The sequence below is a fragment of the Oryx dammah genome, unplaced genomic scaffold (assembly GCF_014754425.2).
Source record: "Oryx dammah isolate SB20612 unplaced genomic scaffold, SCBI_Odam_1.1 HiC_scaffold_1, whole genome shotgun sequence".
In the NCBI taxonomy this organism is placed as follows: domain Eukaryota; kingdom Metazoa; phylum Chordata; class Mammalia; order Artiodactyla; family Bovidae; genus Oryx; species Oryx dammah.
The window spans coordinates 68,795,254-68,820,331 of record NW_024070185.1 but is presented as its reverse complement, the minus strand read 5'-3'; the positions used below and the strand labels follow the sequence as shown (position 1 = coordinate 68,820,331).

Genomic DNA, 25,078 nt, shown 5'->3' with positions numbered 1-25,078 from the left:
CCGTATTCAATCTATTGCCACCTGGCTTTCACCTGTATCTTCTGCCCTCTTAAAGAAATGCCACGAAGACACTAGCCATGGTGGCGTTATCTATGGCACCTTTGGGCCCTCTTCTCAAAATTCTGGAAAATAACAGATTACAAGGGATGACATCTGTAATATGAGTGGTCCTCAAAGGAAGTTTCCCGTGTTCAAGGATCCTCATCCTTAATTATGAGGATCTTGACTGCGAGTAATTACAGTAGTCAACTCAATCTGTTTTTATCCATCTTGTGGATTACCTCTGGACAATTTTTTAAAAGCCCAGACTGACATGTCTCCCACTTAATCCCATTCCATCACACCTCCAACTTATCCTCTCAAAATGCAAATATGCTTTATAATAGTTTCTGCAACATATAATTGCCAAAAAATAAAGGCAAAGAATCTTTTATTGCCTAAAGCATGCTTCCCATCATGAATGCTTATAATTAGAAGGTGCCCACCAAGATGTTCCTGCTCTCTGGCCTAGTCCATGTTCAGTAAATGCATTAATCTATCCCTCCTCTGAATCTACCTAGAGGTGGATTACCCTTTTGGCTCATCTGGTAAAGAATCCGCTTGCAATGTGGGAGACCTGGGTTCAGTCCCGGATTGGAAGATCCCCTGGAGAGGGGAAAGGCTACTCACTCCAGTATTCTTGCCTGGAGAATTTCATGGACTATATAGTCCATGGGGTCACAAAAAGTTGGTAACGACTGAGCGACTTTCACTTAGAGCTGGATTAGAGATTAAGGATGATCGAGGGTGCTGTGTCAGAGGTCACTGTATCACAAAAGAGCACAGCATGGGATCTCAGTATGGGTGCCATGTAGGGGGTGGGAAGCAGGGTATCTGACACCCTAGTCCCTTTCAGAGCACCCATTTCAGAGCACCAGCCTATTGGCTTCACATTTCACACATCCCAGCAGCAGGGACAGCCCCAGTGCTGCACAGAGCAGGAAAACAGAACTGACCTCTACTCAAAGTCAAGGTGCTACAGGGCCAGCAGCTATAGCACCAATGCCCTTTCCCTTTTTGGAGAAAGAGGCACCAGATCCCAGCTTCTTCTCCTCATCAGGGCAGTTGAAGATTCTCAGCTTGAGAGGTAGTTCACTACCAAGTCCCGGGCTTCAGCCTCTGCCTTAACTGGCCAATGCCAGATCTTCCCACCCAACCCTGGCCCTCAGTTCACACCTCGCAGCTACTCAAAGACAGCCTCGAGATGTTGGTTCCCAGGCCAAGGGTCTGGCTACCACGTTTGCTTCATCTTTACACAGACTGCCAATGCCAGAATCCTGGAAAACAGAGCCATTCCCTGAGGCTGGGTCCCCTCGCCAGCAGCCAAAGAGTTGTCAGTGGCTTACTTTGAGCCCTGTCCCAGGCCCCAGCTCCTAGCCCTTGGCAGCATTTCATACACAGGCCGCCTCCCCCTCCCCCTCCCCTTGCATTCTGCCCACCCTAGCCCTGGAGAGACCATTTTCCTGACTTCGGATTACAATCATTCCTTTGGATCCACCAGAGATCGGTTTTGGGAGCCCCCCCGGAAGAGCAAAACCCTCAGATGCTGAAGTCTCTTATATAAAATGATGAAGTTCAATGAATACAGTTGGTCCTTCCTGTTCTCAGGTTTCCCTGCAGTGTTCTTGCCTGGGGAATTCCATGGACATAGGAGCCTGGCGGGCTACAGTTCATAGGATTGCAAAGAGTCTAACATGACTAAAGTGACTTAACATGCATGCATGCACACGGATGCAGAAACCCGTGAGTAGGGAGCCCCAACTGTATACATATTTATGGGGGGAAAAAATCTGCCTTTAAGTGGACCTGCACAGTTGAAGCTCTTGTTGTTAAAGGGTCAGTGATACTTCTCGAGTTAAGCCTGAGTGGGAAGGTTTTCTGCTAAGTTTCCTGGCCTCTTTTTCTCTCTGCCTTTTCCTTTCTTCTGTTACACATACACACTGCCCCCCTCTGCCTAGTTCCTGCAGCTTGGAACCACTGTTTGTCTCTTCAGAGCACTTCAGAATGGGCTGTTGACTGCCTTACATCACTGGCTGGCTGCATGTCAGCACTGCCTTTCTGCTGGTGGCCCAAGCAAGGACCTGCATCACTGGGCTTACTCACCCTGTGGGGACAGCGCCTGGCCACAGCCTGAGGGGCTGCTAGCAGCTTGGAGGCAGGTTCCATTCTAGCTTCCTGCCTCGCCATCGTCTCTTCCCTTACCACAGCCCCCTTGTGACTCCTCCTGCCTGGTGACATAAACCTCTTGAACTTGTGCCCCAAAGTCACCCTCCACCATCTATCTCTTTAACCACCCTCCTCCAGGACACCCTGCGCTGCTGTTTTCCTGAAGCTCAGGAGCAGGAGGCTGGTCTGGGGAGAGAACTCTCCATCACTTCTCAGGTAGGCACCCCTGAAGCACCAAACCCTCCTCTCCCTGTGGCTCTGAAGGTCCCTCCCCGGTGCCAGCCCAAGCTAGGCAGACCCCACCCACGGTGCCCTTCTCCAGCCTGCATGTTCCATTTGCTTCCCAGGCAGCTTCAGCTCTTCAGCTACTTGCTGGCTACTAGCCTTGCTTCTCTTCACCCCTCGCCTGGAACACTCAAGCCTCTATGAGGCCCACCTCACAGACTTTTTGACTTGGGATGACTCTCTTCCCGGGCTTCCCAAGTGGCGCTAGTGGTAAAGAACCTGCTTCTCCATGCAGGAGATGAAGAGATGTGGGTTTGGTCCCTGGGTCAGGAAGATCCACTGGAGAAGGGAACTGCAACCCACTCCAGTATTCTTGGGGCTTTCTTGGTGGCTCAGACGGTAAAGCGCCTGTCTGCAATGCGGGAGACCTGGGTTCGATCCCTGGGTTGGGAAGATCCCCTGGAGAAGGAAATGCAGCCCACTCCAGTACTCTCGCCTGGAAAATCTCATGGACAGAGGAGCCTGGTAGGCTGCAGTCTATGGGGTTGCACAGAGCTGGACACGACTGAAGCTTCTAAGCATGGCATCACTCTCTCCCCAGCAGGTGCAGTGGGCCTGTGCCATCGCCACCCTGCTCAGTTCAGTCCAGTCGCTCAGTCGTGTCCGACTCTGTGACCCCATGAATCGCAGCACGCCAGGCCTCCCTGTCCATCACCAACTGCCAACTCACTCAAACTCACGTCCATCGGGTCAGTGATGCCATCCAGCCATCTCATCCTCTGTCATCCCCTTCTCCTCCTGCCCCCAATCCCTCCCAGCATCAGAGTCTTTTCCAATGAGTCAACTCTTTGCATGAGGTGGCCAAAGTACTGGAGTTTCAGCTTTAGCATCATTGCTTCCAAAGAACACCCAGGGCTGATCTCCTTCAGAATGGACTGGTTGGATCTCCTTGCAGTCCAAGGGACTCTCAAGAGTCTTCTCCAACACCACAGTTCAAAAGCATCAGTTCTTCAGCACTCAGCTTTCTTCACAGTCCAACTCTCACATCCATACACGACCACAGGAAAAACCATAGCCTTGACTAGACGGACCTTTGTTGGCAAAGTAATGTCTCTGTAGGAGAGTAAAAACAGGCTTCTCAAGATGCAGAGCCCCTGCAGGGTGAAGGAGCTGAATCCGGAAGACTGGAGTCTCTCAGTCTTCTTGCCCAAGGCTCAGGAGGTATCTCCAGGTCCCCACTAGGAAACAGGAATCTTCTGGGCCTTTGCTCAAGGATTCCCTAAGCCTGAGCACCCTTTCTCTTTCCACCCTCTTCATTTGGATATTACTCACTCATCCTTCCAGTCTCAGCTTTGATGTCACTTCCTCCCGGAAGTCTTCAGTGAGTATCCCCTACAAAATCTACATTCCCAACCCTTCCTCTAGACTCCCCTAATAATATCAGTCATCCTGCTGTATCATTGGTTCTCTCTGTCCCTCACAGTACTGAGGACTCTTACGGGAAGTTGTTGTTCAGTCTCTCAGTTATGTCAGACTCTTTGCGACTCCATGGACTGCAGCACGCTAGGCTTCCCTGTCCATCACCATCCCCAGAGTTTGCTCAAACTCATGTCCATTGAGTTGGTGATGCCATCCAACCATCTTATCCTCTGTCACCCCCTTCTCCTCTTGCCCTCAATCTTTCCCAGCATCAGGGTCTTTAATTGTGCCTATTCAAAAGAGGACCCTTCATGCTCATCTAGCGCCAGGCAACAGATACTCAAGATACTCTATAAATCCTCAACAGGTAAATAAATGCTTGGGCTGAGGAAAACAATGGGGAAGGAGTTGACATCACCCAGTAGCTACTCACAGGCTGTCCATAGAGGACCTCCTCAGGTCATACTGGCCTTTTCTTCCAGCTGCCATTGCTTGGTGCTTGCTCCAGACTCACAGTTGGGCTGGATGGGAAGGGGGAAAGAGAGGGGAAAGGAATGAGCACACAGTGAGGAAAGCAAAGAGGCACCACCAGGTCAGTCAGCCCAGAGGATCCTTCTCAGGGCCACAGCGTGGCTTCTGTTGCCCAAGCCCAATAGGCTGAGACACTCAGCCCCAGGGCCAAGAAAGAGGCCATCTCAGAGAGTCAAGGGGCTACTTGAAGGGCAAGTACTGGGGTCATGGGCCATCCCATGCTGCAGGCATCTGCACATTCTAGTTTGGTGATTTGGTAAGAGGGATCCCCTGGCTATCCAGAGGCCTGGAATCTGTTCCTACGCAGCTGTGTGACAGACAGTTCCTGGGCCTCTCTGAGATTCAGCTTCCTCTTGTACAGGGATTGGATCAGGTGGCCTTCGACGCTCATTCCAGCACTGACATCTGATATGAGTTCCTAGCATGGACGGCCTATATTTTATTAGCTGTTCTTTTCACTGGAGCAGCTCCTGACCCAAATTGGGACTCAGTAAAATATTAGTTGATGGCTGCCAAGGCCAAGTACGGAAGGAAGCTTTTTGAAGAGGAGGGCAGAGGGATTAGACACATGGTAAGAGGCAGAGAGAGAACGCCATTCTGCCATCATCCCCACTTGCAGCTTTTTTTAAATGAGCTGTCATCATCTGGGGGCCAGTTCAGTCAAAGAAAATTTGAGAACTTCTGGAGAAATAGGGAATGATTGAGAAAAGGGGTTGGAAGGCTTCCCTGGTAGCTCAGCAGTAAAGGGTCTGCCTGCCAATGCAGGAGACATGGATTCAATCCCTGATCTGGGCAGATCTCACATGCTGCAGGGCAACTAAGCCCATGCACCAGAACTATTGAGCCTGTGCTCTAGAGCCCAGGAGCCACCAACTACTGAAGCCTGAGCCCCAGAGAGCTGGTGCTCAGCAACAAGAGAAACCACCGCAGTGAGAAGCCCATGCTCCACAACTAGAGAGTCGTCCCTGCTTGTCACAACTAGAGAAAGCCCATGCAAAAGCAATGAAGACCCAACACAGCCAAAAATAAATAAATAAGTAAAAAATTTTTAAAAGAAAAGAAAAAAAGTCAGGAGTGGGGAGGAGGTGGTTTGGAGAGGCCAGCCATAGATCTCTGGAAGTGTCTTTAAAGGATAATGGAAGGGCATCTCTGGGACCACTCCCCAGGGGCAGGGGTGTCAAGACAGAAGGAAGCCAAGGGAAGAGGAGGAGCCCCCACAAAGCCCACTGAGGGCAGAGATGTGGACCCCAGCAGCCCCAAGAGCCCAGAGTGAATGAAACCAAAACAGAGAAGGAGCTGAACTCAGTTCTGGTAGCCCCTCCATCATGGCTGTGTGACTTTGAGCAAGGAACATATCTCTCTGCTCTCCCATCGAGGACAACAATATTTCTTGCCCAAAGTCAAGGGGTTGCTAGATGATCTCGTCTTCCTGGGCTGAGATCAGAGCCTGTGTGACCCCTCTAACTCTTCCTCCACTTTTACCTGCTCCCATCACGGCCCTATGCTGGAAAGGAGGAGCAGTCACATGTACACCCATATGCCCCGGGCTGCCTGTAGAGCGCAGACAGCACAGGAGCATGAGGTTTGGATGGGCGGCGGTGGCGGAGTTGGGGTTGGGGGCTGGAATTCTGATAATCTGACCTTCCAGGGTTGGAAAATTTCAGGTCTACCTTAGCCTGGCGCCTGGTGGCCCATGGGAGTGGGGGGAAGCGGGGATTGGGGGGACGCGCAGGAAGATCATGAGAAAATGAACAAAGTAGGTGAGTAGTGAAATCTGCCCAAGATCCTCCAAGCCCAGCCAGCTCTTGCAGCTTTCCTACAGCCACACTGTGGAGTGGCAGGGCTGCATCCAGCAGGAACTAGAGTCCCCTCCCATTTGGGTCAGGCTAGGCTACAGCTTTGTTGGTGGACATCTGAGCATGCAGACCTCTCTGCCCATCCACCCAAGCCCCCTACCCAAACCCTGTCTCCTGCACAACCACAGCTGGCTGCGGCCACTATAAAACATATCTGCAGCTCTGAAATGGTTCTTCATTCAGTAGGGAAACTAGAGCACTCATAGGTTTAAGTTTTTAAAGAGCTGCAAGGACCATCAGCGTGAATGCAATGATCTACCCTGAGTATTCTGGGATGTTCATTTCTCAGGACAGTGTACTGGAAGTCACTGCTAGAACAGCCAGAAGGAGAAAGAAACTAGGTGGTGTTACTTCTGCCCTGCTTTCTAGGCAAAAAAGTGACGAGAAGAGTACAAAGATGCATCCCCTACAGACTTCCTTGGTGGTCCAGTGGTTAAGAATCCACCTTCCAATGCAGGGGATGCAGGTTCAATCGCTGCTCAGGGAACTAGGATACCATGTGCCATGGGGCAACTATTGAGTCCATATACTATGGAACCTGAGCATCACAATGAAAGATCCTGCATGCTGCAAGGATGAAACCCACCGCAGCCAAAAATAAATATATAAACGTGTGCATATAAATATAAATATGGGGCTTCCCATGTGGCATTAGTGGTAAAGAAGCTGCCTGCCAGTGCAGGAGGCATAAGAGACACAGGTTCAATCCCTGCGTCAGGAAGGTCCCCTGGAGGAGGAAATGGCAACCCACTCCAATATTCTTGCCTGGAGAATCCCCATGGACAGAGGAGCCTGGTAAGCTGCAGTCCATGGTGTTGCAAAGAGTCAGACATGACTAAAGCGACATAACTAAGCAGCTCAGCATGCATGCACACACACACACATATAAATGCATCCCCTAGCCAGTGCATCTGGGCCCAGAATTCCACACTTTAGGTAAGCTACAGTACTTCTGAGAGAGGGCAGGCCCATTCCTGGAGCCTGTGGAGCTGCAAGTGAGAAGCTCTGAGGAGGCTGATCACCCCAAAATAGACTTGTTTTTTTTCACAACTTTTTCATGAGGCATTGCAGCACACACATAAAAAATAGCCCCAACTGTTAACAAATAAAATTATAAAAAGCCCTAACTGTTCCCCATGAGTTTCCATGTGGCTGCGGTATTTGAGAGAGGGAGAGAGGGCATGGAAAGTGTGTGTCCAGAGGGCCCCAATCTCCTATCTGCTGACCCAGTTTTCTCCCTCGGTATCTTGTGCTAGAGCTTACAGAGATAATAACTGATGGTAGGGATGGGAACATTTTCTATTGCCCCTCAGAAGTGGTCCACTGTGAGCGTGTATTACTGCCTCCAGATAAGGGAAAGCATGGCACAGAATGGAGCGTCTTGAAAACATAATCACGTGGCAATAAAGCTGGGTTAAATTTGGCTGCCCTACTCAGAGCACATTGGAGAAGGGAATGGCAACCCACTCCAGTACTCTTGCCTAGAGATTTCCATGAGGAAATTGGTGGGCTACAGTTCACAGGGTAGCCTGTGTCTGTCCACAGAGTCGGACACGACTGAGCAACTAACACACACTCAGAGTACAGGGTTTGTTTAGTAAACACTCTGAGAGCTCAGTGTTCTCCTCAAGGGCATTTCAGTTTAGTTCAGTCACTCAGTCTTGTCTGACACTTTGCGACCCCAGGGACTGCAGTGTGCCAGGCCTGCCTGTCCATCACCAACTCCTGGAGTTTACTCAAACTCATGTCCATTGAGTCAGTGATGCCATACAACCATCTCATCCTCTGTCATCCCCTTCTTCTCCTCAAGGTCAGCTTAGCCTAAACTTGGAATCTGCCTTGAGCATTGCTGCATGTTGGTAGCCAGACTTGAGCCTGGGGTTGGAGCTGCTCTTGACCAAGGTTAAAGGATTGTGCAGGGCTATTCAGGAAGGGACTGACCTAGTCCTCTTTTGCACCCTGAGTTTCCTCCAGAGGCACCCTGCATCTTTTGCCCCGGCCCTGGAGTCTTCTTGGTGCTTGGACTCCCACAAGGCAAGAAAGAGAATCGGGTGGAGACCAAAGCTGGATTCCCATGCCATTGGGGTTCTGGTGGCTCAATGGTGGAAGGTCCGCCCGCAGTGCAGGAGATGAGGGTTCAATTCCGGATTGGGAAGATCCCCTGGAGAAGGAAATGGCAACCCACTCCAGTATTCTTGCCTGGAAAATTCCATGGACAGAGGAGCCTGGAGGGCTACAGAGTCAGGGCAACTGAGCACTCACGCATAGTGCCAGACATTGCTAGAGATTGTGAGGATTATAAAATGATAATGATGACATCAAGGGATTTAAGTTTAATTATAATGATTAATAATAATAATTTATTTTAAAAATTTTGTTTATTGGCCACACCACACAGCATATAGGATCTTAGTTTCTCAACCAGGGATTGAACCAGTGGCCCCTGCAATGTAAGCTGGGACTCCTAACCACTGGGTCACCAGGGAAGTCCCAATAATAATTTATGGAGAGTTTATTACATGCCCACTATTGGGCTACATCTGCTACTTCATTTAAACTTCAAAACCATCCTGTAAGGAGGTACTATTAAGGAGGTACTATTATTATCCCCACTTGGTAGATGAGGACATTAAAGCATCAAGGAGTGACGTGAATTGTCAGGGCAGCACAGAACAAGAATTCTATTCTGGAAGCTAGCTTGGGACCTCTGAGAGGAGATGGCACAGCCCCTGAGCCCCTTACAACCTCATGCCCTGATTTTATTTTACTTTCATATTTATTTATTTGGCCACACCAGCTCTTAGTTGTGGCATGCGGGATCTAGTTCCCTGACCAGAGATTGAACCCAGGTCCCTCGCATTGGGATCACAAAGTCTTAGCCACTGGACCACCAGGGAAGTCCCCTCATTCCCTGATATTAGAGCATTAACACATTCTTCTTTCACTTACAAATAATCCTCCTCACTTACAGATGTGAAAACTGAGGCCCAGGAAAGCCACCCAGAGAGCTTGTGGCCACACCAGGCTCTGGCCCCTGCACCATGCTTTCAACTCTGGGCTTCGGTCTCCTTCTGTGCGGGAGACTAGTTGGGGCTGTGAGATGAGGTTCCCCAGTTTGGAAACTCTGTGTGTTGTTATCACATGATGTTTTTAGGGAGACAGAAAGCAGAGAAGCAGGAATGGACCAGCTGAAACTTGTCTCAAAGTCCTCCTCCAGCCCATACTTATCCCAGATTGCCCTATAGGCTGTCAACAATATGGAGACATTTTCATGCCTCAAGGCATGGGTTTTTAACTCAGCTGATGGGATGCACATGTATGTGTATAAATATATATATGTATATAATCTCCAACAGCAGAACTGACAGGTTTTAACAGCTAGAGATGAGTAAGTATGCCCTGAAGCCTAAAGGTCTGGTAACACAGAGAAGACCTAAAATTACTATGCCTTAGAACCTCGGACAAAGGTTAACTCTAAAGATGATCAGCTGAATCCTTGAATGGTGACCTCACAGAGCTCCTCTTAGCCAAGCTGTGCTCATACGTGCTCAGTCGAGTCTGACTCTTTGTGACCCCTTGGACGGCAGCCTGCCAGTTTCCTCTGTCCGTGGGATTTCTCAGGCAAAAATTCTGGAGTGGGTTGCCATTTCTCCAGGGGATCTTCCCAACCCAAGGGTGGAACCTGCATCTCCTGCACTGGCGGGCAGGCTCTTCACTGCTAAGCCACCAGGGAAACCCAAGCTGTGCTCACCTCCAATTTTCCAGCTTACCAAGGCTCATGGCCACCCATGGGAGACCTGGCCCCTTGCCTGAGTCACCACAGCCCACACACCCGTGGTCTTAGGCTGGTTCCTAAAACAAAAGGTCTCCCTCCCTCTTTTGCTCCTTTGCAAGGAAGCAACAGCAGGTTAGCCCAGGGATCTCTGCTGCCCTGAAGCAATTCCTAGAGCAAGCCTGAGATTTCTTATTCACGGGCAACTAGAAAAACAGAGCCAAACTGGGTGAGCTAGAAGTCTGAGAGGATGAAAATGGGGTTAGGGATGTGTTTGGTTTGTTTTTGGAGAAATGGATCCCACTGCCTAAAAAATTGGGGTGCTCCTGGAGTGGGGAGGAGGCCATTAAGGGATCACAGAGGGACTGGGCTGAGATGGAAGGAAAGGCCAGGCTCAGTGTAACTGGAGGCGTTTCTGGTATCGGCAGCGACCTTTCAGGCAGGAGAGGGGCAGAGACAGAGTAAGCCTGAGGGCCACAGTGGCCCCAGAATCATGGGCTGTTATAGCCATCCTGGCCAGTGGCCTCTTTGATTGATAAGCATGAAATGGGCTGTTGCGGGGGCTTGCCTTCCCCTATTCCCTTTCCCTCCTGGCTAGGTTCACAAGGAGAGAGTAGGATCCAGGCCACCTGTAGACATTCCCCCCACTTCCTGCCCTGACACTGGCTGCCTCGGGTTTCTGGGCCACACACAGTCAAGGGGCTACTGCGTCTTGATGGGTAAGATTCCTAACCCACCTGCCCTTGGAGCTGCCTTCACGGCTCTTCCACAGGATCACATCGTGAGAACCCCACACTGTCCTGAGGCTGGGACAGGTGAGCACAGATAGGGAAAGATGGGGCTTGACACAACTCTTGTCTTTTCCCCCAAGCACAGAGAAAGATGCCCAGGGTGGTCGCGAGGCCAGTGAGATGTGGGTGATGAACTTACCTGCCGCCTCTTCTCTGGGGCCTGGCTGGCTTGTCACTATTCCCCGTCTGGAAGCAGTGTCCTGGGCCAGGTCAGTGGGAGGGAGGGAATGAGTGAAGAAACAACCAGAGGGATTTTTGGGGGCTGGGATCCAAAGGCCAGCCTATGGGGAGCCAGGTGAGGGGCATGGTCACTGTATCCAGGGGTGGGACTTGCTGGCAGGCCTCCTGGTCAGTTCCCGCCCTGCCCAGACCTCAGAGAGAAGTTACCTGGCTAGGAATGCATGATCCCATCTTTGGGCAAGTGAGCATTCCAGATCCTTCACCCAGCCCCTGACCCCAGGGCTCTGTGTGGGTCTGCCCTCAGACTCTCATTCTGATTTCTCTTCTGGTCTCTCCTCCTCCCCCACGGTGACTCACACTGCTTTGGAATTTCACTCACTGGCTTTTTCTGACGCACATCCTGGGAGTCTGGCTTGGAGCCAAGGAACAACACTATTGCTCCAACCCCACCGGTGATTAATGTTGGCTCCTTGAGCTAAAGGCTATATAGACTTGTGGTAAGGGAAGCCAGGCTGGAGAAGCAGGGTTGGGAAGGGGAGATTTTGGGGCAGGGGGCGGTGTTGCTGCTAAACAGAAAGGCTTTCTTCCTGTTTCTGCTCATCTGCATACAGGTAGAACACAAACAGCAGGAAAGCTATGAGCTTGTCATGTTCAGACATACCCAGCTGGGCAGCCAGGAAACTCAAGAAGATGGAATAAGAAAGTTTAAAACCTGGACTGACCTCTGTGCTTTTTAGATTTCTGCATACATCTGAAATTGCTTCAGTAGTGTCTGACTCTGTGAGACCCCATGAACTGTAGCCAGGCTACATGGGATTCTCTAGGCAAGAATACTGGAGTGGGTTGCCACGCTCTCCTCCAGGGAATCTTCCCAACCCACGGATTGAACTCATGTCTTCTTCATTAGCAGGTGGGTTCTTTACTCACTAGTGCCACCTGGGAAACCTTTTTGGATTTCTGGATCTCAGTTTACACTTTTGTGAGTCTTAAAGGTTTGAGCTTCTCTGGTGAGAAGCCTGGTGGCTTAGCGGTAAAGAATCTGCCTGCAATGAGATGCAGGAGCCATGGGTTCGATCACTGGGTTGGGAAGATCCCCTGGAGAAAGAAATGGCAACCCACTCCAGTATTCTTGCCTGGAAAATCCCATGGACAGAGGAGCCTGGCTGGTTACCGTTCATGGGATCTCAAAGCGTTGGACACAACTGAGCAACTAGACCACTGCCACAAAGGTTTGACAGCCCCTGAATTTAAATGCTAAGCACAACAGCCTGGTTACTTCTTTGATGGAAGGTCCATATGACTCGCGACAGCTTGAACTCCCTTACCTCCCCCACTTTGAATACTCTGTAAAAGGTTGTCTGTGGGTGGGATTGCAGAGAAGAAAAGGAAAGGTTGTCATGACAGTGCCCTGGGCTGGAAACTGAAGATCTGGATTCATTTCCAGGTCAGCCGTCACCCCATGAGGGAAAAAGGAGAGGATTCCCATGGTGACAGCACTCCCCTCCTGGGAGTCCCTCTTGCGTGTGGCAGGAGCTCACAGTGGCTCCTTGATTTTGTATATCTCTCTTACCTCCACTCCTCCATAAGGCAGTTGCTTTTCCCATCCTCTCACTAGACTGCCTCTGACCTCCGATCTCCCCTCACTGCCCCAGGAATCACGCACCCTGGCCTTTCCAGCAGTTCTGCTGAGAAGTAAAGGATTGTGTGTCAGTCTGATAACCTGACCCCTGGGAGGAGTGCAAGGCCAGAGGAGGCCCTCAGTATACTCCGGAAACAAAGCTTCTCACCCAAAGAATGACTTCAGGTCAAGAGGGTTGCCTTGTCAGTGAAGATGATACCCAGTGCATGCGTGCCAAGTTGCTTCAGTCGTGTCTGACTCTGTGCCACCCGTGAACTGTAGCCCACCAGGCTCCTCTGTGTGATTCTCCAGCCAAAAATACTGGAGTGGGTTGTCATGTCCTCCTCCAGGGGATCTTCCCCACCCAGGGGTTGAACCCACGTCTCTTAAGTCTCCTGCACTGGCGGGCGGATTTTTTACCAGTAGTGCCACCTGGGATGCCCAGAGGTCTGTCCAATACCCTACTGCGGTAGGGTAGGTCTGGTCTACAGGGAGCCCTAAAAAAGCAGGCCATCAACTCTCATTCCACTTCCTCCCTCTTAGCCACCTTCAGGGACACCATCATTTGGGAAGACGCTAAGGAGCAGAGAGGGGGAATAAGGAAATGAATCTGTGCCACAATCTCCATACCAATGGTTATAATCAGGATTTTTTTTTTTCAAATTAAAAGCACCTTTAATAAGACAACAATACATCATGACCAGATGGATCTAAGAATTTGTAATCCCAGGGACTTCCCCTGGTGGTCCAGTGGTTGAGAATCCATCTTCCAAGAGGCAGGGGATGCAGGTTAGGTCCTTGATTGGGGAACTAAAATCCCATTTGGCAACTAAGCCCACAAGCCCTAACTACTGAGCCTGATTGATGACTCATGACTCTGCAATAATGGAAGCCTGAGCTCCACAACTAAAGAACCCATCAAGTGCCACAACTAGAGAAAGCCCACTTGCAGCAACTAAGAGCTTGTGCACCGCAATAAAGACCTGCACAGCCAAACAATAAGTTTGGAATCCTGAGTCAAAACTAAGTTCATATCAAAGGAATTCCACTTACAGGCTTTGGACATGTTACATGTTTCCTTCTATAGTTGTGATATTTTTAAATGATGTAATATACATATATTGAAATGTTACATGGCTTCCCTGGTGATTCAGTGGTAAGGAACCTGCCTGCCAATGCAGGAGACACGCGTTTGATTCCTGTGCGGGGAAGATACCCTGGAGAAGGAAATGGCAACCCGCTCCAGTATTCTTGCCTGGAGAATCCCATGGACAGTGAGCATGGCAGGCTACAGTCCTTGGGGTCACAAAAGAGTCAGACATGACATAGTGACTAAACAACAAGAGCAAAACAAAATGGTACATATAGCCAAGTTATAAGACATAGTAAGGACCAAGACAACTGTGAACCCCTTACCAAATTTTAAAACTATAATACAACCAATACATTGCATGGTTGAAGCTACAAATGTGTAACTCCCCAATCCCACTACCTGTCTTTTCAACAGAGTACCCCTAATATCCATTTTGTGTTTGTCATTTTCTGGATGATTTTAAAATTTTTCTATCATATTATGTGGGCATTCCTAAATAATATGCTGCTCGGGTTTGCTTGTTTCAAAACTTTGGGAAATGGTGTTATATTGTACATATATCGTCTTGTTGGGCTGGTGTTTTTCTCAGCATTATGTTACTAAGGGGCTTCCCTGGTGGCTCAGAGGGTAAAGCGTCTGCCTGCAATGCAGGAGACCTGGGTTCCACCCCTGGGTTGGGAAGATCCCCTGGGGAAGGCAATGGCAACCCACTCCAGTACTCTTGCCTAGAAAATCCCATGGACAGAGAAGCCTGGTAGACTACAGTCCATGGGATCGCAAAGAGTCGGACATGACTGAGCAACTTCACTTTTACTTATGTTACTAAGACATAGCCATACTGGTGTGTGTGTAGCTGGGTTCCATCTTTTTCGCTGCAGTGTCATTTCCAGGGCTACAGCATATTTTTCTGCTGTCTAATTTCTTGCTGTTATAAAAACCACCTCTTTGAGTATTCTTGCACTTGTTATTTCGTACACATGTTCGAGCCCTTCTCATTGGGTGGATAAGTAGAATTGGAATTGCTGGGTTATAGTGTATGCACACGCTGAACTTGACAAGATCACACCAAGTGTTTTCCCAAGTGGCTGAAACACCAGCAGTGTAGGAGAGTTCTTAGTAAATCACATTCTCACCACCACTTGCCTTTTCAGACTTGACCTTTGGCTCTTCATTGTTGGATGCATGATGGTATCCCTGTGTTACTCTGAGTACTAACGAAGTTGAGCAGTTATCTTCATACATTTTGGTATGTTTATGTTTCTTCTTCTCTGAGGTGCCCAGTCATGTCCTTTGCCCATTTTGGGGACACCATCATTAACAATTTTTTTTGTTTATTTTTTTTGGCTGTGCTGGGTCTTTACTGCTGCGTGGGCTTTTCTCTAGCCGCGGTGCTTGGACTTCTCCATACAGTGGTCTCTCCTCTTGCAGATCACAGTCTCTAGGTTCTTAGGCTTCAGTCGTTGCAGCTTCCAGGCTTTAGAGCACAGGCTTAATAGTTGTGGAAAATGGGCTTGGTTGCTGTTAGTCATGTGGGATCTTCCTGTATGGACCAGGAATCTAACCAGAGTCCCCTGCGTTAGCAGGCAGACTCTTCACCACGGAGCCACCAGGGAAGTACCCCGCCCCCACCACCACCATTTTTTTTATCATGAGTGATTTGTTTGAGTTATTTATAGATTCTGGAATTAATATTTTTAGTAATATAAACATTATATATCATACAGTAGTATATATCTTCAATGTCGAAAAAAATACTTCTAATAACTTTTTCAGCTGTATATGTGACAATTATTTTTTCCAGAAATATTTCTTATTCTATGAGTCTTTTTATGGTGGCTTTGGATGAACATGCATTCTTAATTACATTGCAGTGGAAGTTATCAAGTTTACTTTCACAGCTAGTGTATATAATGTCTTGATTTAGAAGCACTTCCCTAGCTTAAGGTAATGAATAAAGTCATCTGTATTTTTTTTCTCAAACATGTTAAACTTCCTTTCCTTTTTGCATATCCATCTGTAATTCATTTTTATCAAATGGATTTTTTTGCTTGTTTTGTTAAGAAAGAAATTTAATTTAAAAATTCCTGGTTCTATAATTAACAAATTCTCATGAATACATAATAATTTCAGAAAACTTGGAAAATATGAAAAATGTAAAGCTACTAAAATTTTCACTACCAATAGATATAACTATAGAAAGTATAACTCTAGGTATATAGCATTATATTACTTTTTATGTCTTATGTTTTCTAATCATTCAGGTTCATTTAGAAAGTAGAAAATAAATAAAGGAAAAACTAGTATGTGTTTCCCCCACTTTGAAAGTATTTGATGTGCCTCTCAATATCCCGACTGGTTATTCAGCAGCAGAGTTCTCCACTGGTGAGAAGATTCCAGATCATGGCCATCACTCCCACATGAATAGACTTTCTAGCCTCATCCTTCATCAGGAACAGACTCATGTGCAGCCCCTGGAGCAAGCATATTGTGAGGGGGACCATCAGCAACCCAACATAATTTGAAATGGGCCCACTCAAATTCCACAAAAACAAACTGTACTTTTGAATATCTAATGAAACCATCCAAAGTATGTGAAATCAGTTATTGAAATGATAAATAAGTCAGGCCTTTACCAAAAACTTCTTTTTCCTTAAGGTAGAAAATAAACACATGGATTAAGATCAACACCCCCAGAACCAAGTATTTTTACCACCATCACATTTTACTCATGCTCTATTATGGCCAAAAGTCTCAGCCTCGGACTTTCAGCCATTTTTAGCCCTTTGAACTTGATTTCATTGGACTGGTATACAAAGTAGTGTCCATAATGGTGCAAACATGCTATGTGTCATCTTTTATTCCCACCTAAGCTTGTGGCAGCAGAGCAGCTAATCAGCCATGTACCCACCATGAGGCCGGAAAGTGCCTTGCAATCCACAAGAAAGACTCCCTTTAACAATGGCTTGTACTTGGCCCCAAAATCTGAAGCCTGGTTTGCTAGATAGTTCCACTTTGGTACACGGGAAAGACTCAAGAAAGAGAGAGCCAAAGGAGGAAGCAGCAGCGGGCCGGAAGAGAGCAGAGCCCTCCCCGGCAGATGGAAAGGCCAGGAGACTGGGGTTGTTCCAAACCGAGGTCGCCATTTATCTAGATGTTGCTCTAGACCTGCTGCTGCTGATGCCTCTGCCTAGTCCCTTCAGTAGTGTCTGACTCTGCCACCCCATGGGCTGCAGCCCACCAGGCTCCAGTCTGGAATTTCCCAGGCAAGAATACTGGAGTGGAGTGGGTTGCCACTCCCTCCTCCAGGGGATCTTCCCACCCCAGGGATCAAACCTGGATCTCCTGCATTGAAGGCAGCTTCTTTACCGCTGAGCCACCAGGGAAGCCTGCCCTAGGCCTACATGATGGAAACAGGCTGCCTCCAGGCTGTAGCCTCACATTTTTCCTGCAGGTAGGTTGGGTGGAACGGTGAGAGGACAGAGCTAGGGGCAGTGGAAGGTTTCTCTCTTCTAGTTCTGCTGGAAATGTCTGGGCAGATCCTGGTGCTTTAGCCGAGGGACAAACATCACCTTTTATAGATTGGGGCCTGAGATCCCGGTGGGGAGGCTTGGAGTTGGGGTGTGGGGGAAAGGGCTAGCTGCACCTGAGTGTGAAGTGGTCTGGCTATGCGGCCTCTGGGGCTGAGCAGCATGGTGCCACTGCAGTGGAGCTCAGCTGACTGGGCTGGGGGCCAAGTTTAGGCCCTACACTCCCCTGCAGAAGCCAGCATTGCCCTGTAAGGACATTCTGGCTAGAGGGGCTCACTGCTCATTTTGCACCCCTTGGAGAACAGATGGTGTTGCTTCAGGGGCAGATAAGAGGAGGAAATGTCTGCAGAGGGTACATCTCTTCTGTCGCCTTTCACCCTATCGCCCCTCACCCCCACCCCAATTCGAGAGGAAGAGCCTGCTGTGCCAGCTGTGAATTCCTGGCAGGGATGTGGCAGCTTATTCTCAAAGCTCAGATCTCAGAACCAGGCTGCATGCATGCATGCTAAGTTGCTTTAGTCGTGTCTGACTCTTTGTGACCCTATGGGCTGCAGCCCTCCAGGCTCCTCTGTCCATGGGATTCTCCAGGCAGGAATACTGGAGTGGGTTGCCCCTGCCTTCCTCCAGGGGATCTTCCCAACCCAGAGATCAAACCTGAGTCTCTTAAGTCTCCTGCATTGGCTGGTGGGTTCTTTACCACTAGCATGGAACCTGGGAAGTCCTAGCCTACGTGGAACCATCTCCAGGGGTCAGCCCTAGGAGAGCATCTCATGGCTTCAATGAAGTAAGAAGTGAAGGTGGGGGAAGAGTGGCCATTACAGCTCAGGAGGATGCCATGGGGAAAGCAGCAGGTAGCGCCACCAGATCTGTCCGAAGATCCCTTTGCTTCTGCCAGTGAAATAATTCCGCATAATTTTGAAAATAATCATCTCCGCCAACCAAGTTACAGAGACGTTTTACTTTTACCAATGGTTGAGTCGGTTCCAGTCAACATGATCAAACATTTATGGAACTAGTTATAGCAGGCACTGTGCCAGGTACTGACAATTTGCCTTTAAGATGGGAAATGAGATTGTAAGGAAAAAATATATTCTGACAAGCAGAGCTGCTTTTATAGATACTGCAGTAGAATTCTGGAAAATACATTTATAAATCTCAGAGGAAGGTCGGTAGGTGGTTTAGAATTGGAAAAATTGTGACCAAGTTCTTTTGCTTTAATCTCTACAAACAGACAATGGATCACCCTTGAAAGAAGCAGCTTTTCTTTTGACTGGCTATGGCTAAACAGGAAAGTTAAATATAGGAGATTTGACCAAATTAAAAAACATTATTTTGGAGTTATAGCTATGGAATGAAGTGCACTTAGTGTAATCAAGTGAAAACACTAAGTTGTAATTTGGGATTGTTGAGGTATTTGAGACACCACACAAAGTCATTGGAAGATTAGCCTCCATGGAATTTGGAGCATTAATTTTAAATGCCCACAGAGTTTGTTTTTTTAAAAAACTTGGTGTTGGACTTCGGTCCAAACTTTCACTTTGAAGATATCTAAGATAACAATCAAAATTGTCCTGATTAAATAACCTGACCCTTCTGTTTTTCAAAATTATTAAGGAATTTGATGATTAAATGAATTCTTATTTCTCTTCATGCTGGTAAGATAAACACACAATTTTTTAGTCCACTCACATAAATATTCTAATGTCACAATTGAGTATTTAAGATCTGAAGGATTTTAATGCATTAGTAAATTTTTTAGCAAATAAAAGTAGGTAAAAGAGCATGCAAATATAATTCATTCAAAAAGGAAATAAATAGGGAAGCAAACAATTTTTTCAAAGACTTAAGCTCAGTGATTTAAAAAAATTGAAAATTAGACCAATTTTAATTTATCAAATCAGTAATGATTTCTAAAAATTTTAATATTTGACTCTGTTTGCTTTGTAAAAGCATAAATTAGTAAAAGAGTCCTGGAAAATAATCAGATAATACACATGAGGACCCATTCAGAATCCAGGAGTTGATATAAAAATTATTTTAAGTTGAAGACATTTGAAATGCAACAGATGTAGAAAGAAGCCTCTTGGAGATCCCTGATCTGACTAAAAGCAGAGATTTCTGGGAAATAAGTCTACTATAAATTATTTCTTCAAGGTGGACTTATTCCCCAAAGAGATCAAATAATAAAACTTACCCCAAATCCCTTTTCTGGGGAATCTGTATGGCCTTGAAGGAAACAGAAATACATCTGATGAAATAAAATTTATATTTTAAGGCAGGACAAGAAAAACTGAACATAAAATTCTCCCTGCATGTTGTTTGGGCCTCCTCTTTCTCTCCCTAACACGCCTGCATTACACATTAGCCAGAGCTCCTCTAAGATGGCAGTGCCTGTTCAACCATCAGTTCAGTTCAGTCGCTCAGTTGTGTCCAACTCTTTGTGACCCCATGAATCACAGCACGCCAGGCCTCCCTATCCCTCACCAACTCCCAGAGTTCACTCAGACTCACGGCCATCGAGTCAGTGATGCCATCCAGCCATCTCATCCTCGGTCGTCCCCTTCTCCTCCTGCCCCCAATCCCTCCCAGCGTCAGAGTCTTTTCCAATGAGTCAACTCTTCACGTGAGGTGGCCAAAGCACTGGAGTTTCAGCTTTAGCATCATTCCTTCCAAAGAAATCCCAGGGTTGATCTCTTTCAGAATGGACTGGTTCGATCTCCTTGCAGACCAAGGGACTCTCAAGCGTCTTCTCCAACACCACAGTTCAAAAGCATCAATCCTTCGGCTCTCAGCCTTCTTCACAGTCCAACTCTCACATCGATACATGACCACAGGAAAAACCATAGCTTTGACTAGATGGACCTTAGTCAGCAAAGTAATGTCTCTGCTTTTGAATATGCTATCTAGGTTGGTCATAACTTTCCTTCTAAAGAGTAAGTGTCTTTTAATTTCATGGCTGCAGTCACCGTCTGCAGTGATTTTGGAGCCCAAAAAAGTAAAGTCTGACACTGTTTCCACTGTTTCCCCATCTATCTGCCATGAAGTGATGGGACCAGATGCCATGATCTTCGTTTTCTGAATGTTGAGCTTTAAGCCAACTTTTTCACTCTCCACTTTCACTTTCATCAAGAGGCTTTTTTTTTTTTTTAATAAAAAGTTTTATTGGAGAAAAATAGAACCACCACGTACACAGGGAAAAGAGCACAAAAATTCAACTGATACAGAACTGAAAGTCACAACTACCCAATGTTGTTTGCGATTACTTTTCCATTTCTTAAATGGCTTCCCTCAATTTTTAAAATAGTCTTGCCAATTTTTTTCAGCTGAAATAGCATCAAATTTTCAAAACATTAAGAGCCTCAGCGAAGGGACCAGCTTTTAAGATAACAAAGGTGACACCAAGAGTCTTCTAATAGGACCAATTCTACCGAAAAATTCCTGAAGCACATAACTACTGAGTCTGGTAGAACAGTAGCTCAGAGACCATCAGGGAATTAGTTAGAACACTGACTTAGATGGTCCAGTATGCAGAGAGGGCAAACAAAAAAGCTGCATTTCCCTGTCAGATGAGTTCATGTAAGAAAACCAAGGAGGTGTTAAGAAAATACAGGCAATGGCCGCTCAAAATAATTAAGGTGGCATTCTAAATACCACATATTATTAGACAACAGTGTGTAAAGTGATGCAATTAGAAAACAGGCAGCTTAAAAAAAATATGGTCACAGGTCCTTGAGAACTCAATAAAACAATCAAGAGCAAACACAAGAGCTGAAAGTCTTCTCAGCTGAGGGTTAGGACCTAGGTATTCTTCCCAATAGCTTCAAATAGTCAAGGAAATAAACTGCTGCAAAAAACATAATAGCAGTTCTGATTTTTCTAAACCAAAACAAAATTTCTGCTTCTCTTCCAAGATCAATTCCCTTCAAAACTTCAAGGAAAAACAAACAAGGAAGCAAAACAAAACCCCAAATACAAAACCAAAAAACCACTGATGGTAGAGAAGCTTTTACTCACATTATCAATTTGAAAAAAACCAATACTTTTGCATTCCTCTGAAAAGCAGGTGTCCAGTGGCTATGAGAACTCTTTACCTTCAAGCAACTTTGCAAAGAATAAGATCAGCATAATACAGAATTTGAAATCCCAACGAGGGGGTGTGTGGGGAAAATGAGGAAGGATCTAGTTCTATCTAGGGCTTTAAGGGAAGTTAAAATAAGGATGACAGGAAAGACTAATATGCCAACAAAAAGGAGAGTTGCTGCTGCTGCTAAGTTGCTTCAGTCGTGTCTGACTCCTAGCGACCCCATGGACTGCAGCCTACCAGGCTCCTCCATCCATGGGATTTCCCAGGCAAGAGTACTGGAGTGGGTTGCCAGTGCCTTCTCCATCATCAAGAGGCTTTTGAGTTCCTCTTCACTTTCTGCCATAAGGGTGGTGTCATCTGCATATCTGAGGTTATTGATATTTCTTCCATAAGGATCATTTTTTTTCTTTCTTCCGAGGCTACCAATGGAACTTCTTAAGAGAGTAGCATTGACATACAAACGCTACCACGTGCAAAATAGTTGTTAGTGAGAACCTGTTATGATAGCACAGGGAGCTCAGCCAAGTGCCCTGTCATGACCTGGAGGGGTAAGATGGGGGAGTGGGAGGGTCAAGAGGGAGGGAATATATATATACATGTGGCCGATTCATGATGTTGTACGGCAGAAAGTAACACAACATTGTAAAGCAATTATATTCCAATTAGGGAAAAAAAAGACTGTTCTTTTCGGGGTTTGTAGGGGGTCATGGTGACTTACTGTTCACTTGGTACCTGTTTACCTATCCTTGGTGAACTTTATGTAAAGTACAAGTATATCATTTTGATGTATGATTCTTTGTCTCAAAAATATATATGACTATACCTTTGACTTCTGACAGGCACAACAGTTCTCAGAGCTTCCTAAGAATCTGCTCCCTGGGTTCTAATCTTCAGTATGGCTCAAATAAAATTCCTTTTTTTTCCTTCTTGATAGTTAATTGAATTTTCATCTACCTGTATAGACAAATATCATCACAAACTTTATCTCTTGTTTGTTCTGAAAATCCATTTATCCTACCCAAAAGAAGCCTATTTATTCTTCCCATAGAAATATTTTACTCCTCTCTTCCTGTCCCCTACTAAGTTAGGTACATAACGCTTTAACTTTTACCATTTAATGAACCTGCATATATACTAAGAGGAAAGAAGAATTAATATACTTTGACCTAAGAAAATATAAGGGCAAAAAGAGTCAGGAAAAGATATACATATAGGATGTTCACGACACTGGAAATAGAGGAGAAATGAAGAAAAAAAGACTAAGTATCTTTGTCTATTCAGGTTGCTATAACAGAACATCATAAACTAGATGGCTTCTAAGCAACAGAAAAATATTTCTGACAGTCTGGAGACTGGGAGATCAAGGTACTGGCATATTCAATACCTGGTGAGAGCCTATATCCTAGTTTATAGACAACTGTCTTTTCCTGTGTCCTCATATGGCAAAAAGAGGAGTGGAAACCTCTGAGATCTCTTCTATAAGGATACTAATCTTGTTCAAGGAGGCTCCATCCTCATGACCTAATCACCGTTCAAACACCCCACCTTCATTCACCATCACATTGGGGATTAGGTTTCAACATGAATTTGATAGGAAGAAAAACATTCAGTCTATTGCACTAAGTGTCCAACAATAGTGGAAGGTTTAAATACATGATGGTGTATCCGTAAGATGGAACATATGTAGCATGCTCTCTCTTTCTCTCTCTCTCTCACACACACACATAATACATGATTGCTTATCAGTACGACCTCAACTGAGAAAAACTCACACATGAGATAAAAGATTAAGAAATATCACAAAATGTAAGCTGGTTTTTTTTCTAAATGTTGAAAATAAAGGTCTTAAAATTTTCTTTCTGTTTATTTTAATACCTTCTAGATTTTTAACATATGTGATATCTTTTGATGGGGGATGGAGGGAAGAGAAGCACAAAAGGTAATTATTTACCAAGATAATAATTTAATTTGAAAGGAAGGAAAGAAAAAAGAAAGGAAATGTTTTGCCAGGTCTTTTTTTTTTTTCAATTTTAAAATGTCACTAAAGCAATAAATTTGAGTGAATTTTTTTCCTTAAGGTACAATTAGTATTTTAATTGTTTTATTGCATCCCATAGGTCAGTGATAAAAGAAAATGTAATGTAACTCAAGTTGAAACATAGAGTTGAAATTTGATATGTTAAATAATTTGGCATAAAATACTCTAATAAGGTAAAGATACATACCTATATGTGTATATATCATAAAAATGCACAAAAGATATACAAAGTTAACCACTGAATTACTTATTGTAAATAGCTTTTAAACTGTCTTTTCAAAGATAAGAAAACATAACAGAAAGTTAAGTAAAAGATATCTTCCATGATTTCAACATCAGACTGGCAATTATTTTCAGTTCTTCTATCTTCATGCTATACATTTTTATAGATTGCTTTTTAATTTACCAATCATAAAAGATATTACATTTTCTTATCTTTTTTCTAGCCTCATGTTGTATGGTGTCCATTATGTTTTTAAACTTTTTAACAAATACTTGCAACATATAAATACTTGCTGCTGCTATTGCTAAGTCACTTCAGTCGTGTCTGACTCTGTGGGACCCCATAGACGGCAGCCCATCAGGCTCCACCATTCCTGGGATTCTCCAGGCAAGAACACTGGAGTGGGTTGCCACTGCCTTCTCCAATGCATGAAAGTGAAAAGTGAAAGTGAAAAGTAAAAGTGAAGTTGCGCAGTCGTGTCCGACTGTTAGCGACCCCATGGACTGCAGCCTACCAGACTCCTCCATCCATGGGATTTTCCAGGCAAGAGTACTGGAGTGGGGTGCCATTGCCTTCTCCAATAAATACTTGCAAACACATAGAAAAATTTTTTAAAAATAGTGCAATAATAATCTCATAATCTCATTATCTAGACTTAACAATTGTTAACATTTTTCTTGTATGCTTTTCTTTTCCACTAAAAGTTTTCAAAATTACTTGTAGATGTTATGGCTCTTTACTCCTAAATAATTTAAAATGCATTCCCTCAAGAAGGACATTTTTTTTCACAACCACAAAAGCATCGTCACCCTTAAGTAAATTAATAAAAGTTTCCTAATATCACATACTACCTAGTTGTTATCATATTTCCCAAATTGTTTCCAATATCTTTTATACTTATTTTCTTATTCAGATCTTTGAACAGTTTCCTAATATTACCATCACAGGATGAAACTCACTATTTCTTTTAGAGTTGAACTGCAATTATCAAGGAGCTTCTTTCTTTGCAAAGTTGTTCTTTGAATAAGTGTTTATTGAGCACCCATTGGCTTCCCTTGTGGCTCAGCTGGTAAAGAATCTGCCAGCAATGCGGGAGACCTGGGTTTGATTGCTAGGCTGGGAAGATCCCTTGGAGAAGGGAAAGGCTACCCACTCCAGTATTCTGGCCTAGAGAATTCCGTGGACTATGTGGAGCATGGGGTCGCAAAAAGTCGGATACTACTGAGCGACTTTCACTTCACTCACTTATTGAGTACCTACCATGTACAGCAAAGTGCTAAATGCTGGAATTAAAGTCACAAAGTGGCATCTTGGAGACTTTGGGCAACTCTGGTCTCATGTCTCAGCACAGAAAGAATTCAGTAAGCGGCAAAGTGATAAGTAAGAAGTGATTTGTTAGAATAGAATGCTTGACGGCTTACAGTCAGGTGGGCCAAAGGAAGCCACTTCCTGAGAACTTAGTGAGGCACAGTTTTATAATCAAAGGAAAAGTGGGGAGGGAGAAAAAGACCACTTT

At 45.6% G+C, this 25,078-nt stretch overlaps 1 long non-coding RNA gene across 1 annotated transcript; it reads left to right on the top strand.

The window, feature by feature from the left end:
• The first annotated feature begins 11,147 nt into the window (after nucleotides 1-11,147).
• On the top strand, nucleotides 11,148-16,313 carry LOC120865707. Its single transcript, XR_005721487.1, has 3 exons — nucleotides 11,148-11,220; nucleotides 14,842-14,936; nucleotides 15,952-16,313. It is a non-coding gene; the product is annotated as an uncharacterized LOC120865707 (long non-coding RNA).
• Nucleotides 16,314-25,078: the final 8,765 nt, after the last annotated feature.